This window comes from Marmota marmota, unplaced genomic scaffold (genome assembly GCF_001458135.2).
Source record: "Marmota marmota marmota unplaced genomic scaffold, marMar, whole genome shotgun sequence".
Lineage (NCBI taxonomy): Eukaryota > Metazoa > Chordata > Mammalia > Rodentia > Sciuridae > Marmota > Marmota marmota.
In genome coordinates, this window is record NW_026000101.1 from 12448298 (window position 1) to 12465201 (window position 16904).

A 16904-nucleotide genomic window follows, 5' to 3' on the forward strand; every position below is an offset into this window, starting at 1 on the left:
TACATAGTCTGAATAGGTTATAAGATTTTATATATTATGTTGATTTTTCACACTCACATTTTTAATGTATTTTTCACATTTTATGTATCTTTATGTATTATACACTTATTCTAATTATTGACAGAGTTGAGTTAGAAACTTCTTGCAAAAGTTGAAATTGTCATGTCAACTTCTCCCTGTACTTATAATAGTTTGGCTCATGTATTTCAAAGATGTGTCTTTTAGATACAAAAGGCTCAGAGCACATCTGTAGCCTTAAGCATGTGTTAGTATCAAATGTGACAAAAGAGAAGAATGAATGAAGAAATCAGAACAATCAATACCACTAAGGAGGTAGAAGATAGAAACTAACAAAGCTAAGTGCGGAAATTACAGAATTGGTAAATATAAAGAGAGTGGATGATAAATCCATTTAGTATGCTGAGAAAAAAACAAGAGTTCTTACAAGTCAAAGAGTGACGGAAAACATCTCCAGCGGTAGGACATGAAACCACAGACCCCTGAGAGGAAGGACGCCGCAGACAAGCAGGACACTCATCTGTAACTAAGGGATGGGAAATTCATGACCGAATGGTCATTATTTTTAAGGAAAAAATGTCAATTTTCTAAAACCAATTAAAGAAGTCCTGTGCACACCAGGGGCCATCTGAGAAAGAACTCAGACTGTGGAAGATCTATTCCACACAGGAAGCTTCAGCCTATGACTCATGGAAAACTCCTGGAAATATTGGAGGAACAGGGATCTCCTTTTTTTAAAGTAAAGGATTTGCATATTAGAAATATACAGAAATCTTCTCAATCCATCTTTTTGAAGTAAGTATGATTCTGATACTAACCTTGACTAAACTAGTATGCCCACACAAATAAACATGTACAACTGTCCAATTTCACCTATGAAAATAGATGTAAATACTCAATAGGAATAAATGCAGCACTATACATAACCATGTAATAATGTAGGACTGATTTCAGGGATTTGTGGGTAGTTTAACACAAAATTTATTAATGTGATTCATCACCTTAAGTGGACTAGAAAAGGACAAGTAAAATCCTAGAAAAGCAAAACTTAATGAAATTTACTATTATTAATTTTAAACTCCTAGTAAGGGAGGACTAGAGGTAGATTTTCTTAACACACTAAAAGCCTATTCATGAAAAACGTAGAGAAAACATCTCAATGATGAAAATTTAGGAGCATTCCGTTAAAGGTGCCCATTGTCACTGAAAATACTTAGCATTATCATTGAGTTCTCAGCCATTGTTTTGAACAAAGAATAAGTATAAATATTGCAAAGGGAGAGATAAAATTGTCACCTAGAAAAAATTAGAGAATATTAGGAATCAAATGAAAAACTTTTTAGAGCTAATATGAATGTTTGCTATGCTGTGTGATTGATGTGTGTGTACACACACATACATACATGTATGAACATATACACATGTATATATGTGTATGTATATGTGTTTGTGCATCTGTAATGGCCTTCTTAGAAATCAACACAAACCACCTAGAAAATCTAATAGGAAAAAAATCCCTTTCACAATCACAATAAAAAGCACAGATTTTAAAGTTAATTAATTAAATTAATTGATGGTATTTAATTTAGCATGAATTGTTTAAACTATGTGAAAAAAACATCAAAACTTTGTGAGGGACAAGAGAAGACTTGAGTAAGTGGAGGAACACAGCATTTTTTTTGGATGAAAATACTCAAAATTATAAAAGTATAATTTCCCCCCAATTTACTCAATAAATTAAATAATTGTAACAAAAATCAAAATGTCAGATTTTGGAAATTTGGAAATCTAAGGTCTAGATGGAGCCACAGATATTTAAAAATATCTAAAAAAATTATTTTAAATGTCCTGAAGAGAGACCTGCCCTGTAAGTTATCAAAACATTATGAGGCCATGAAAACTTGTTCACCTTAAAACTGGTTCAGAAGGAGGCAGGTGGATCACAAGAATAGAATCAAAGCCTAGAAATAGTTACAAAGCATATATAGCATAGCAACATATTAATGAAATTATAAAAACATTATAAATCAACAGGAATTATAATGCTGTATTGAGTGGGGCACTAGTTAACCTATCTTTAAAAAAAAGTATTTTGTAGCCAACAGATAAATGAAAAAAATACACCTTATCACTAATCAGGGCAATGAAAATGAAAACCAAAGTGCAATATCCCTTGATACAGTGGAGTGTATTTTGACATATTATACATATATGAAGTGTAACTTCCCATGCTTGTGGTTGAACATCATGTGGAATTTTACTGGTGGTGTATTCCTATGAACATAGGAAAGTTATGTCCAATTCATTCTACCATATTTCCCCCTCCCTTCTCTTCATTCCCCTTTGTCTAATCCAAGGAACTTCTATTCTTTTGTAATTCTTAGAACAGCGATTATAAAAATAAAAGATAAGTGTTGGTGAGGGCATATAGAAAAGGGAACACTGTGCACCATTGGTAAGAATGTAAATTAATATGGCCATTATGGAAATCAATATTGAGATTTCCCCAAATACTAACAATAGAATTACCATTGATCGAGCATTCCCACTTCTGGGTACACATCCAAAGGAATTGAGATCAGTACACTGAAGAGGTATCTGCACTCCCATTTTTGCAGCATCATTCACAATGGTTAAGATATGAAAGCAACCCAGGTGTCCATCATGAGATGAATGAATAACAAAAATGTGGTGTATGTACACAATGGAGTACTATTCTGCCTTCAAAAAGAAATCTGTCATTGTGACAACATAGATGAACCTGGAGGACATTATGTTAAGTAAAATAAAACAAGCAAAGAAAGACAAATACCATATAAGCTTACTTGTATGTGAACTCTCAAAAAGTTTAAGTCATAGAAGAGTGGAATGATGGCTACCAGGGACTGGGGGAGAGGGGTAAGTAGAGAGAGGGGAATGTGGATCAAAGTGTACAAAGTTTCAGTTAGACAGGAGGAATAAGCTTCAGTGATCTGCTGCACAGAATAATGGGTATAATAAATAATAATGCACTATATATTTCAAAGTTTTAAATATTTTCACTACAAGAAAATAAGTATGTGAACTGATGGATTTGTTAACTAGCTTGAGTTGCTCTTTTCACAATATAAACATATATCAAAACATTACATTGTACTCATAAATACGTACAATTATTATTTATCAGTTAAAATAAAATTTCAATCACAGAAATGCTAGCAGAGTCAAGAAATGATGTAAAATGTACTTCATAAATCAATAAAGAACAACTGATTTTAAATTAAAAAGAAAAAAAAAACAGAGAAGCAATTCAGAGCAATTTTTCCACATTATTGCTTTGTCCCAGATTTCTTTCAAATCCATTTTTGGACTCAGCTTTATCTTCTTCCTCAACTCTCCATTTCCTGGATCTGTTTTCCAGTTGATAATCCTCTTCCTTTTGTGTAGGTCCCCAAAAGTCCTTTTGGCTTAATGTAGGTCCCCAAAAGTCCTTTTGGCTTGATGCCCCTGTCTACCTGAAAGAGTACTTCTGACTGGATTGGACAACACAATCTTTTCTGAGGGATATTTGGGATGATCTAATGATGAACGGGGTCAATTCTCATCAGACAACTGCAGAATTTCCTTTGTGGGTGGAAAGAAGAGTCTGAATACTCAGGTGTGGCTCTTTTCATCACTGTTAGAGAAATTGTGGGTCACTCATGAAACAGAATGCAGCGGTTAAAAGTGAAACTGAGACAGTGAATTTTTCTGACCATGCGGGTGTGATTAGGTCGGCTCAGAGGCTGCCCCGGGGGCACAAAGAACAGGGCAGCAGGTAGGGCAGAGCTTCCTACATATATTTTGACAAGGGCAATGTTTATATACTGAGGGTTCACATAAAATTTCAGGAAAGGTTTCTGCAGCTAAAAAGTTTGAAGATTGCTTCTGATAAAAGCAATTAAATTATAAAAATGTTCATAGGAAAAATGGATTTAACAAGCAGTGTGATTTCCTAAATTTAAGAAACCCATGACTACTAAAAGCACTTAGCAGTTACATTTGAGTGGTAGGAAGTGAACACTTTTATTTACTCTTTTTCTTACCTCTGTTTAAAATATTTTCTTTTGCTTTCTTTTTTTAAATTAATTTTTAAATTTGTTCTTTTAAGATACACATGACAGTAGAGTGTATTTTGACATATTATACATACATGGAGTATAACTTCCCATTCTTGTGGTTGAACATGATATGGAATTACATTGGTCGTGTATCCCTATAAACATAGAAAAGTTATGTCCAATTCATTCTACCATCTTTTGTATTTCCATCCCCATCCCTTCCCTTCATTCCCCTTTGTCTAATCCAACGAACTTCTATTCTTAAAACATTTTATATTGGTGACATATTGGTGCTCTTTTTAAATTTTTGTACCTTTGGAGGTAATAATTAATTCAGATTCAGTGAAACACATGACTTATAAGTGCACCGTTTGATAACTTTTTATGTATGTATAAGATCACGTGAGCACCACCCACGTGGAAATATAGAACATTTCTTTCACCCCAGAAAGTTCCCTCCTGTCTTAGTTCAGTCAGTCTTCCCGCTCCCCATACCCCACCAGAGGTAATCACTATTTTGAAATAGTTTAGGTTAGCGTTGGCCTGTTCTGAAATGTCTTATTAATGGAATCATCTAGTATGTACCTTTTGAATTGGGGTTATTTTGCTCAACATAATATTTCTAAGACTCATTCATATTATTAGTACATTTTAGAAATATTCTCTTTTATAACTATGTTATACCTTATCCATTCTTTTTCTTGAACCTTTAGCCTATTTACAATTTTCTGCTATTAAGAATAAAGTGGCTGTGAACAAAACTTTTTTTTTTTTTTGGGTAAACATATCATTCATTTTTCCAAGGCACATACCTAGGATTCATGCATCTTTAACTTTTCTGTGTTTTGCTAAATTTCTCTTGAATTAATTTATATTTCAGTTAGCAATATGTGAGAATCACCCATTCTCTTTCCCCCAATAAAGTAAACAGACTAACTAGGAAGACTTTCTCCAACTTCTCCTAGACCAACAGTAAGCAAGGGAGAATGTGGCAAAATCAACTTTCATGTGGTCCGGCATCTCATCCAAGAGAAACATCTCATCTTCTTGCTTGCAGACAGCAGCAAAAAGCTCTTTGGGGCAGCAATAGTTGGTGTCAGTGTGCATCTGGATTGCCAGCCTGGGAGGAGTGTGGGAGAGACAGGGAGGAGTGTGGGAGAGACAGGGAGGAGTGTGGAGTGCCTGTCTCAGGAAAGGGCTATAGACATTAGGTAAGAGGTCAGGTTCCTCTTGTTGTTGTTTAGGTTTTCAGGGCTGGACTCCAGTTCCTTCAGGGAGCAGAGGATCTTGGATACAAGGGGTAAGTCCATGTGTCTGCCAAATTCCCAATGCTTAGATGATTTGATGTTTACACCAGCAACCTTCCCTGACACACCAAGGAGGAAGCTCTTACTGGGCTCCTAAACCTGGGCTGACTTGAACCTGTGAGTAGGTCTTATGGACATACAGGGCAGAGCTGACACAGACAGGGATAATCAGTAGCCTACTCCAGGTGCACAATCAAGCCTAATCCTGTAGTTTGCATATCAGTTTTCTAGGCATTCAGTTGTACATGGGGAGAGCTTGATCTATAAATGTGTGAAAGAAGTAGGCGTTGTTTGCCAAGACAAATGGAACAGTTGCACCAAGTAACTGTTGGTGAGTTCTACTGTGACAGTGAAAAATCAGGCTACCTTCTCAGGTTTAGCCCCACACAAGTTCCTCACATTTAATCCATTCCATGGTCATAGTCTGGATGCTTAGGCCTCTTCGGGGGGATTCAGAAATTTGTAGCTGATGACCTATGACAGAGTTTAGCTGATTCTATTCCCAAAATATATCCTCTAGCTTCTTTTCAATTTAATTGCCATCATTTTAATTGAAGCCACCATGATATATATTCTTTGGCATATTCCAACAGTCTCTTTCCTGGTCTCTTCCTATCAACTTGTGCCTCATGCAAATTTATTCTATGTGGTCTTATGGGTCTGATTTTGTTATTTTTTTTTTTTCTTCTCTACCTTCAAGTACGTGCTCCTGAAATCTCAACAAAAATCATGTTGAAATTTCAGGAGATAGATAATGTGGAAAATAGAAAATGTGCAGTTAGGGAGCTAGAAGACTTCGGTTCTAATCTTAGAACAACTACTCATTAGCTGTATCATTGAGCAATCCTTCCTCCACCCCCAAGTTTTTCAGTTTCCTCATCTGTAAATAGGAGCATTGGACCAAATGAGAAAGTCTTTCAGGGCCATCATTGGTCTAACATTCTGTGATGTTTTTTGAGTCTGATCCAAAGGATTTAACTTGAATTCTTATGTGGTGTGGAGAGAAATGAGACCCTGAGATGGTATTCAATCAGCTTGTCTATTTTTCTTCCCTGAGACGTTTGGCATCTTTGAAGTTTGAAGATAGTTGCCATACACTAAGGAAAAACCATATGAAAATGTTTAAGGAGCATTTCCCCATTTCGGCAGGTGTACCAAGAGGACTGAGAGCTCCCGGCAGGGCAGAGGAAGTCTGTGTGGGTAGTTTCACATTACTGGTGTGGGTTCTTGTCAAGTTCTCTCTGCTTTACTGTACACTTGACTTGAGGGTTATACGGGTCCTCAAATGCCACCCAATTCAGACCTGCTGTAGAAGATGAGTCTGTAATCTTCACAGAGTGCTGCTGCTAACTTTGTAGGGTCCTGATTGAGTGGTGGATGTAAGACATATACATTTGTCCAGTTATATTTTAAAAATGCATTATGGCATAGAGCTATACACATATGTTATGCAAATGTCAGTTTCCTAATTTTGATATTGTACTTTAGTTATGTAAGATGCAACCATTGGGGGAAACCGGGTGAAGGGCATGAGGGACCTTTCTGTTCTATCTTCACAACTTCCTGTGAATCTTTGTTTCAAAGTTAAAAAATGTAAGTCTTTTGAGATGGTTTATAGGACACTGTAAGGCTGATTCTTCAACTTCTGCAAATGTCTGATTTGTGGCTTTTTGTCCTAAAGCAAAAAGAAGATTGACTGACAATGTAATGGATTTTTATAATTTTGACTGTGAAGTCTGTTCCCAAGAAATTTCCTGTTGAAGGCTTAACACACACCTTCAGTGGCCTGTGTGTTTATGTTGTGCATGATTGGCACCAGGGTGACCTTCAACAGTGGCACTGTTTGTGTGCTGGTCTTACTGGATCTTTGGGTTCCACACCATGTCCTGCCATTCTCTTGTCTACTTCTAGGCTCCCCAGCCCTCCCAGGCTCTGGGAATAACTAAAGTAGAATGTCAAGGCAGACAGAGGGCGGTGGAGTGGCCCTGCCAATGACCCACCCAGAACTCAGAAGAGAGTGGGTGGGACAAGATATGTCCCTGGGGTCATTTGGAGATTCAGTCAATCCAGGATCCTTTCTTCTCTAGAAGAACTTATGGCGTGGGGAGTGTCAAGGGAGGAGGTGAAGGGTCTGTCAAGAAACCAAGAGTGGAAAAAGGATACTTGTAGTAGGCAGAATAATCTACTCCAGAGGTCCATGTCCTCATCCCCAGAACCTAAGAATACATTAATTTACATGGCAAAGGGGAATTAAGGTTGCTAATCAATTTACCTTAAAATAGGGAGATTGTCTGGGTCATTCTGGTGGGTTCAGTATAGTCACAAGGGCCCTTAAAAGTAGAAGAGACAGACAGATAAGGTCACGTGATAGAAGAAGGGACCGTGAGTCAAAGAATGTGGGTGGTCCCTGGGAGACAGTAAAAGCAAGGAAATGAATTCTTCATAAAGCTTCCAGAAGGGAATACAGCCTTGTTGACAATTCAGTCTCAGTCCCGGCAGATCCATGTTAGGTTTCTGATCTACAGAACTGAAAAATAATAGATCTGTGTTGTGGTAAGTGACTGAATTTGTAGTAATTTGCTACAGCACCGTGGAATGCTGACACCATGCTGATATAACAGAAAACTAATAAAATACTGCTTTACTAGGTTTTAGCAACTGAAAGAGGCCTGAGACTAAAGACTCAGAGAAGGGAGCCCTGGGGCTGGGGGGAGCCAAATCTGAGCTGGTGGATACTGGTTAGGAAATTTAAGAAGCCTGAGTTTCAGGGTCCGGGGTCTTAGGGAAAGGGGCAATGTCCTGCCAAGAGAGATTGCATTAAAAATAATGAAATAGGAATTTGACCTAAGCATCAGGGAAGCAGTTTTTGGGATTTGGAGTATCTGGTAATAGAGCAGAGGAGAGGTCTGAGTAGGGAGAGTGTACTTGGAAACAGGGGTCATGTCAGGCTGGGGAAGGGGGGTGGTGAGAGGTGGGGGGGTGGAATTCTGGATTTTGGTCATTTTTCTCTCTGAGTTGTTTGAAATGGGTGAATCTTGAAAATTCCTGGGCCTCAATTTTTCTGTAGGTAAAACGAGGGGCTCAGAGTATTGGAATTAATTGCTTTTCAGATTGAAACAAAAGCTGCATGATTTGGTGAAGGACCAGTGAGTTCTAAAGGAGTCATGTGGCTGTGGTCACAGTATTTCAGCTTACTGTGCCACAAAGCCAAAATCTCAGGCATGGCTCAATCTAATGGACCATGGCTTCTCCCTCAGCAGAGTAACTTCCACTCCACTTTTGAGTATTCACTGTGTTGCTTAAATGTAGAAATAATGACCATGGCAGATGCAAGCTCCCAGCGAACGAAATATTTTATATTTACCGAGTTGTGTTTATCTGATGCTTTTTGTGGGGCAAACTGCCATCTCTGATTCCTTTGAGTAGGCAGGTAGTAACTCTTTTGTAGTGGGCCAGAAAGAGAAGCAGAGGGCTGTGGATCCCAAAATCTCTCAAATCTAAAGCATTATATATTCCAGAATCCCGAAATACTGAATTCAGTAAAAATGTCTTTGCATTCTGTTTGATTTTGTACACTTTTCAGTTTCTCACAAACCTTTTACTGACAGAGCATCGTAGCATCTGCCAGTGATAGGGCAACCAGAGGGTTTGGCAGCTTGTGGGTGGGAGTTTCAGGGTTTGGGGACTTGGCTGCAGATAGATTGGGCTGTTGGAGTGGGTGGATGAAACTGTGTATTGATGATGGTCTTTGCTTTTCCTAAATCACAATTGCATCATCTGAGATAGCTGAGTTTATGTTGAGCTTTACAAAAGCCTCCTGGGAAAAGGGCAAAACTGGTTTGAGTGCGTAAGAATTTATTTATGGCAATCATGGTATCAAACTGAGACTGGAGACTGTGGAGAATCTGGACCGTTTTCTGTTGGAGGAAAAAAAAAAATTCCATTTTACTTTGGTAAGTAAGAAACATACAGTAGAATCACTTTGTAGTTAGAGTGATTTTTGAAAGTCTTATTGTCCTTTTCATAGGGCGACAGATAGGATGTTCTTAAAATATACTGATTCAAATAAGGATAGATTCTGGAAAGAAATATCAGTGAGAAAAAAAAAAAAAGAATAAAAATGAGCAGAAAGAAAACGGCCGGCTCCACAGGAGGTGGTTTGAGGTTGTCAAACATGGTTGGCCAGGTTTCTCATGACTCATCTGTACGGCAGAGCAGTATGGCTGGCTCTCCTGGAAACACAGGGTCACAGATTTCTGTAGTTTCAAGATGAGTCACAAGGATGGGGCTTTTGGTCCTAACTCATGTTCACCTGCCATGCATAAATGTGACTGATTTCTTTGATTTTATTCCATTCTTGAACTTGTGGTACCTTGATTTCTAGTGATTATATTAAGTGATGGAAAGGAAATTCTATTAAGTGCTTCCCCTACCTCCCTGCCCCCCCAAAAAAAAACACTCTAGAAAACTAGATACCACCCCAATCATCCTTCTACATTGTTCCCTAAAATGGGTTACTTTGGGGAAGGTTCTGGAAAGAGTTCTTCCCATATTGTGTGTTACAATGTAACTCATCTTTGGTCAATTCAGTTGGGATACATTAAGGACTTAATTTTTACCCTGTAATTTCTTTCCTCTATATAGAATCTTCTTTTCCCTTCTTTAATGGCCTCTTAAGTAGGTACCAAAACATTCTGACAATTTAATGTTTTACTTTTAATTAAAGTGAGATTGACACATGATAAGCTGCACACATTTAAAGGACACATCGTGATGAACTTTGACATAGGTAACACCTGTGAAGTCATCATGGCATTCCAAATAATGAATATTTCCATCAGGCCCCAGAGTTTCCTGGTGCCCTCTTGCAGCACAATCTCTCCCTTCATCCCTTTCCGCAGAAGACTGATATACTTCCTGTCACTAGGGACTGGTTTGTACTTTCTAGAATTTCATAGAAATTTAATCATATGGCAATTATAATTGGTAAATCAACACTGGCACAGCATTGCCTAAAATCCACAGGTTACATTAAAGTTCAATCTTGGTATTGTACACTCTATCGGTGTGGACAAGTCTAAAATGAGACTTATCTACCAATAAGTTTTTTCCCTGCCCTAAAAATCCTCTGTGCTCCATCTATCCATTTCTCCCTACTGCTTAGCCCCTAGCAATCACTGAGGACCTAATCATTTTGATGAGTAAAACTCAATCTAGCCTCAAATCTAATTTAAAACTTCAGTTCCTTGAACCCATAGCTCAAGGGACCCAACTAGTGAATTGGAGGGAGATGGAGTGAAAGACCAAGAGGAAGATGGAAAGAGGGAAGGGGAGGAGGAGAAGAGGGAGGGGAAAGGGAAAGGAAGAAAGGCAGTGGGGAGAGGAAAGTGAGAAATGGAGGAGGGTTAGGGAGACGGAAAACGGGTGAGAGTGGGGGAGGGGAGAAAGTCAGAGAGTCTGTTTCTAAGCTATTTCTCCTGCTCTTCTCTCTGTACATACAGACCATGCAGGATTGGGGAGGACAGAGGAGGCAACAAAAGCCTCATACTCTTGCCCACCTGCCAGGTGTAGGAAGGTGCCTTGGTCTCACTCTGGTCAGCGTGGGTCTGTTTGTTTCTGGTGGCCTCTGATGATAGAAAGCTCTCATCTCTGTCAACGAGGACTTCCTAAGAGAGGAGCAGCTGTGCCATGGCCCATGCCTCCAGGCCCCTTTCTGGAGTCACTTTATTTGTTCTGGTTGTCTGGGTGTCACCCTTTGTCCCATACCCTCCTCTGCTATGGTCACTACAGAGATTTTCTTCCCCACTTTCTGGGGTAGAGATATTATGTTTGAGTGCATGGGTAGAGGTACCTTTTCTTCCCAAGGGGACTACCCTATACTTCTTCCTGGCTGTGCTGCTACAAGGCACCTCCAGGAAGCTTCTCATCTTCAGAGATCCGCAGTGAAAAGTGGGCCCACATCTCTGTGTCCAAGGCCTTCCTAGAATGCTCTCACCAGGCTGCATTCTGCCCTGTCACTGGGCAGTGAGGTGCCTGGTCTCCCCCTCATAGTCAGTCTCAACTCTACAGGGAATTCTCTGGGAGCAGCACATCCCCCTCCCCCCCCCCTCCAACAAGCTTGGATTGGTGGATAGAAGAAAGAAAATGTCCTCACTGTGCTGTCCACAAGGATGGGGGCTGTGGTCACTCCCCTCCAACCCCAGGCTTCTTACAGGGACTGGAGAGAGAGTATGGGTGGGGCTGATTGCCGTCAGTGGTAGAGTTGGCTTTGCTTCTAGTAAACCCTGAGGAAAGGTGTCTGTCCCTTTAGATATGGGGGCTTAGTGCCTGTGGATTTCATCTGTAGACTCTGGTGCTCATCCTGGGGCCACAGGGAAAGTCCCACTCAAAATCCTGGCCTACTGATACATGGTTTTACATTTGACTATGTTCTATTGGTGCGTGGCCCTTAGGTGTTCTGGGATGGTATAGCTTTTTATTTGTTTTTGTTTTAACCTGTCAATTCCTATTCCTAGAAAGGCCATAGAAAGTAATGGTTTATAAAGAATAATAAATGGCTCTGTTTACTTTAGTACTGAGCTGTTTCCCAGGAAATATTTGATTTCCCTAGCTGGATGCCGTAATTGCAGTAGGACTTTATATTTACATTGTTTATTTTAACAGGAGTTTATTCTGTGCGTCAAACCAAGGCCTTCAGATGTATTCCGTAATCAAAGCCCCTGGCGCTCAGGGAGGCAGTAGGGAACAGATTGGAGTCAAATCAGCTTGGCCTGGAATTGTCAACTATGTGTGACTGGGAGGTCACTGCACTACTTCCTCACAGGCAAAAGACAAACAATAGAACCTGCTCAGCCGGAGGGTTAGGAGGACTCCATGGAATAATGTGTGTACAGCACTGAACAGGATGCGTGGATCCTGGAAGGTACGCAGTAAGTTTGGCTCCTTTCATTTCTGTGTGGTACAGACAATGCCATATGCAACTTGAATAGAAGCATGTCAGACAGGACAAGGGAGGCAAGACTGGGCACTGCACCAGATAGAAGGAGCATCGATCACCAAAGCAGAAAGCAGTCAAGTTCAGAATAGATAGCAGAGATTAGCTTCCATCTAAAAGATTAAGAGGGACAAAATGAGAATTATGGTCAAAGAGTGTACATAACTAGAAATTAGGTATAGCACAGCGTGGTGAAGCATGATAGTTTTGGATTTAAAAGTTAAGGTCCAGAACCATTTTGGAGGGTGGATAACCTGGGACTGCAAATTGGAGCAAACCAGGACCTCTGGCATCAGTAGTACTTGAAGTACCAGAGATGATAATTAAGTCCCTTCTTTTGCTGGAGGGAATATATTTTTTCCCCTTATAATTAGCAGGTCTCATTTCCTCCATTTCTGTTCCACTCACACTGGTAGGGATGAAGCAAGATTAAATATCCCTTTAAAAAACATTGCTTGACTGTTGTGAATTGTGCTGCTAAAAACATTGATGTGGCTGTGTCACTGTAGTGTGCTGACTGAAAATGTCATGCCAAGTGAAATAAACCAGTCCCTAAAAGTCAAAGGTTGAATGTTTTCTCTGATATGTGGAAATTAATCCAGAGTAAGGGGGGGGGGTGGTGGGAGAAAGAAAGAGAGAAAAAGTAAAAAAATAAATAAATAAGGAGAGGGAATTTAATCAAAATAGAGGAAAGATGAGTATAGTAGACAAAGGGGATTGAGGGGCAGAAAGGAGGGATGGGAAATGGAAAGAGCAATGGAATGAACTTTCGTGTGTGCATACATGAATATAGCACAGTGCATCCCAACATCAAGTATATCCACAAGACACCAATAGAAAAAACAACTATAAATAATTGCAGAAGATGAGTAGAGGGAGGGGACGGCTGGGGGGAGAGGGAAGTGCTGGAGACCAAATTAGAGCAAATTATATTCCATGTTTTTGTGATTATGTCAAATTGTATCCTAATGTTATATATAACTAAAAAGAATAAAAAAGTAATCAAAATGTTGCTAACTGATAGGCAAAAATAATCTTATTCACATTTTAATTTTTTGATCATTGAGATTTAACATTTTCTATTTATTTGTGCTTTTACTTTTTTGAAGTATCTGCTCATGCCATTTATAATTTGTTTATTAGAATCTTAAGATTTCTCTTATTAACCTGTGCATGCTCTGGATATATTGACTCTTTGTCAGTTATATTTCCTGTGTTTTTTTCCATTTGTATTTGCCTTTTCAGTTTTATTTTTCACTTTTAGGGCATATGGAATCTTAATAGCTTTACATAGTTAGCTATATAAATTTTTTACTTTAAAATCTCTTCTTGACTTTCAAGATGACTTCCATGACCTTTTCTCTGTGTACATTTATAAATATGTGTGTGTATACACACACACACACACACATATGTGTGTGTATATATATATAGGCATCTTAAAGTTTGATTTTTACATGTTATTCATCTGAAAGTTATTTGATGCAGATACAAATTTATCACAGCATGTTTATCATGTATTACTTCTCTTCTGCACTAATTTGTGATCTATCTTTATTACATATTAAAGTCATATAAAATAAGCTCTGTTTATGTATAATCTCTGTAATTGATTTCAAGAATATTAAAGGGATCTTTTTTGCATTAGTGTTTTTGAGTATGGAAATATGAATAGTAAGCTTCTGGGTTGTATATTTACCTATAGCATCTCTCTGGGTTATCATGATTATCCCATGTTAGTATAAACTCAATGTTTTCAAAATATGATTATCAAGTGGTAAGATAGCCCATTCAAAATTATCTACAAATGTTAGTCTTTCCACATGTGGTCAAAGCTCAGCCACAGGAGTTGTGAAGAAATGGTATGTATCATGTTCAGTTTCATTAGCAGGGAGAGGTGAATTAAAAGAAACTCCACTTCTATACTATTTGTAGAACCATTAACTATTATTATGCCATTTTTATTCTTATGAATAATGCCTTTGTGCACTACTCTTCCAACAGGCTGGTGGCTGTTAATTTAGCAAATTCAATTTTCTGAGTGAGAAAAGTTGCCCTTGTGTCAAGTTCATGAATATAATGCCTGTTGGTGATATAATTCTTCCATTATCAGCTTCATCTATCACACTTCTGGCAAGTGGCCAGAACTGTGAGATTAAACATGTCAAAGACTTATAGTGGTTCCTCTTGCTTAATTTCGCTTGTGGATCTATTTACTTATTTATATTTTACTCTAATAATGATATGTCTATCCACGCTACATCTTTACTGAGGTGGTATATACTTTTTATATTAAGCCATTTCAGATCTGTTTTAGAATACTTCAATTGGTATTATTCTCTATTATTTATCCAGTGAGCTTGTCCATTGGAACATGCTGGTCTCTGGGCAAAGGATCTCCTTGCTCATTTGGTGAGTTTACTCAATCTGAGTTTTGTAACTGCTAGATTGTGCCGGGAGGTTCAGGCCCACTGAGGTATGCTCTATGACCACTGTGGCTGTCTTAGCATTTAACCATTTTATGAGTTTTTCCCTCCCTTTGGATTTTTGGTCTCTTATGTAAGGGACCCAAACAAACATAATCACTCTATTGCTACTAAGTAGAGCATCAACATTTATTTATTTATTTGTTTGTTTCTTAAATTTCTTGTTCAAAGTGACAGTGAGGGCTGGGGGTGTGGCTCAAGCGGTAGCACGCTCGCCTGGCATGCGTGCAGCCCGGGTTCGATCCTCAGCACCACATACAAACAAAGATGCTGTGTCAGCGGAAAACTTAAATAAATATTAAAATTAAAAAAAACAAAAACAAAGTGACAGTGAGTTTTCTATTAGCCCCTTAATTTCTGGTGTGCCATGCACTGGTTTTTCTAGACTCCATCAATTCACCAACCCATTGTATTTCCTCTTTTATTCCATAGAACCAAAAATACCAGCCCCATGGGTTAAGACACTTGGCTGAGACTTGATGTATAGATTCTATGGATGAAGGATAATTATTAGAATCAATCCTAAAGATTTGGTGAGTTTACAGAAACAGCCACAGAAAGTTTCTGTGAAAAACAGGCAGATTTTTTTTGACATCTAGGAATCAGACTGAGCTGGTAGTGGAAGAGAGAGCTATTTGAACATTCAGGAACTTAGGGGAAAATAGGCAGCTATTTCTGGAGCTTTGGTATTTTCTAGGATTTGTGGAGCAGAGTGTTTTCATCTATGTTATCTAATGTATCTGAGGTTTCTTTAGCAGGTTCAAGACAGGATGGAGGAAGTAGATGGAACCTGTTTCAAAGCCTGGTCACATCAGGACCACAGGCAGAGTAGTAGTGTTTAAGCAGCCCAGGAGGAATGGTTCCCAGCCCTTGGAGATGTAATGGTGATTGGGCTCCCAGGTTGTGGTAAAGAGATGACCAAGGAGAGGTTGAGCACATAATAAGCCTGACGACAGCTGAGATGTCCATTTATTATATAACATATAACCCCAAATATAAATTAAATTCAAATCTTGCAATTATGTTTGATTCTGCTAAGAGAGAATAGAGTTACTTTTGTTTTTCTTGTTTTGTTGTATTGTTTTGGTTTTTGCTCCTTGGGTCAGAGATCAGAGCTTACTTTGCACTTTGCTCTACCAGAAGAGTGACCAATTGAAGCTGAAAGGATCTGGTCTTAATGTGTCAGATCACAAACAGTAGTGCTGGGAACCCAGGACTACAGACAGGAGATAAGGATTTGAAGTAGTAAGGGATTCCAGTGTATAGATCAGACAGGGACACCCATTGAGCAAGGTTAAGGCTAATAAGTATAGCTAGGGTACGAGCAAGAAAAAGCTAGGATTTGGGGAAACAGAGGTTTTGTTCAAGATTTTAATTTTTAGAAGAAAAGAATAGCATTTATTATATAACATATAACCCCAAAGATAATTTAAAAGAAAAATTGGTCTTTGGAAGTATTAATAATACTGATCAAAGGTTAAAAAAATCATCAGTGCTTATTTGTGAATAGTACATAAATGTATCTTAAATATGTATCTTGCTGGGTGCAGTGCCTGTAATCCCAGCAATTTGAGAGGCTGAGGCAGGAGGATCCCAAGTTCAAAACCAGCTTCAGCAACTTAGCGAGGTCCTAAGCAACTTAGCAAGACCTTGTCTCAAAATAAAAATCAAAAAAGGCTGGGGATGTGGATCAGGCTCAGTGGCTCAGTGGCTAAGCGCCCCTGGGTTCAATCTCAAAAAAAAAAAGAAAAAAGTATATACCTTCAGGCAGATGTATTATGATAGACACCATCTTAAGATCTCTCTCTCTCTCTGTCTTTTTGTCTCTCTCTCTCTCTCTTTCTCTCCACACACACACACACACACACACACACACATTCATAACTGTGTATAACAGAAACATAAATATAGAAATATGGAGGTGGGGGGAGGGAGAGTGAGAATGGACTCCTGTTACTCTGAAAATTAAGAGTTTTATATATATATATATATATATATATATATATATATATATATATAT

The 16904-nt window shown here is 38.6% G+C and overlaps 1 long non-coding RNA gene across 1 annotated transcript in view; it reads left to right on the top strand.

The window, feature by feature from the left end:
• The first annotated feature begins 12070 nt into the window (after positions 1 to 12070).
• Positions 12071 to 16904, top strand: part of LOC125610684 — a 118189-nt gene continuing 113355 nt past the window's right edge. Inside the window, exons 1-2 of the long non-coding RNA XR_007340684.1 lie at positions 12071 to 12326; positions 14754 to 14810. This is a non-coding gene — a long non-coding RNA (uncharacterized LOC125610684). The remainder of the gene's footprint in view (positions 12327 to 14753; positions 14811 to 16904) is intronic.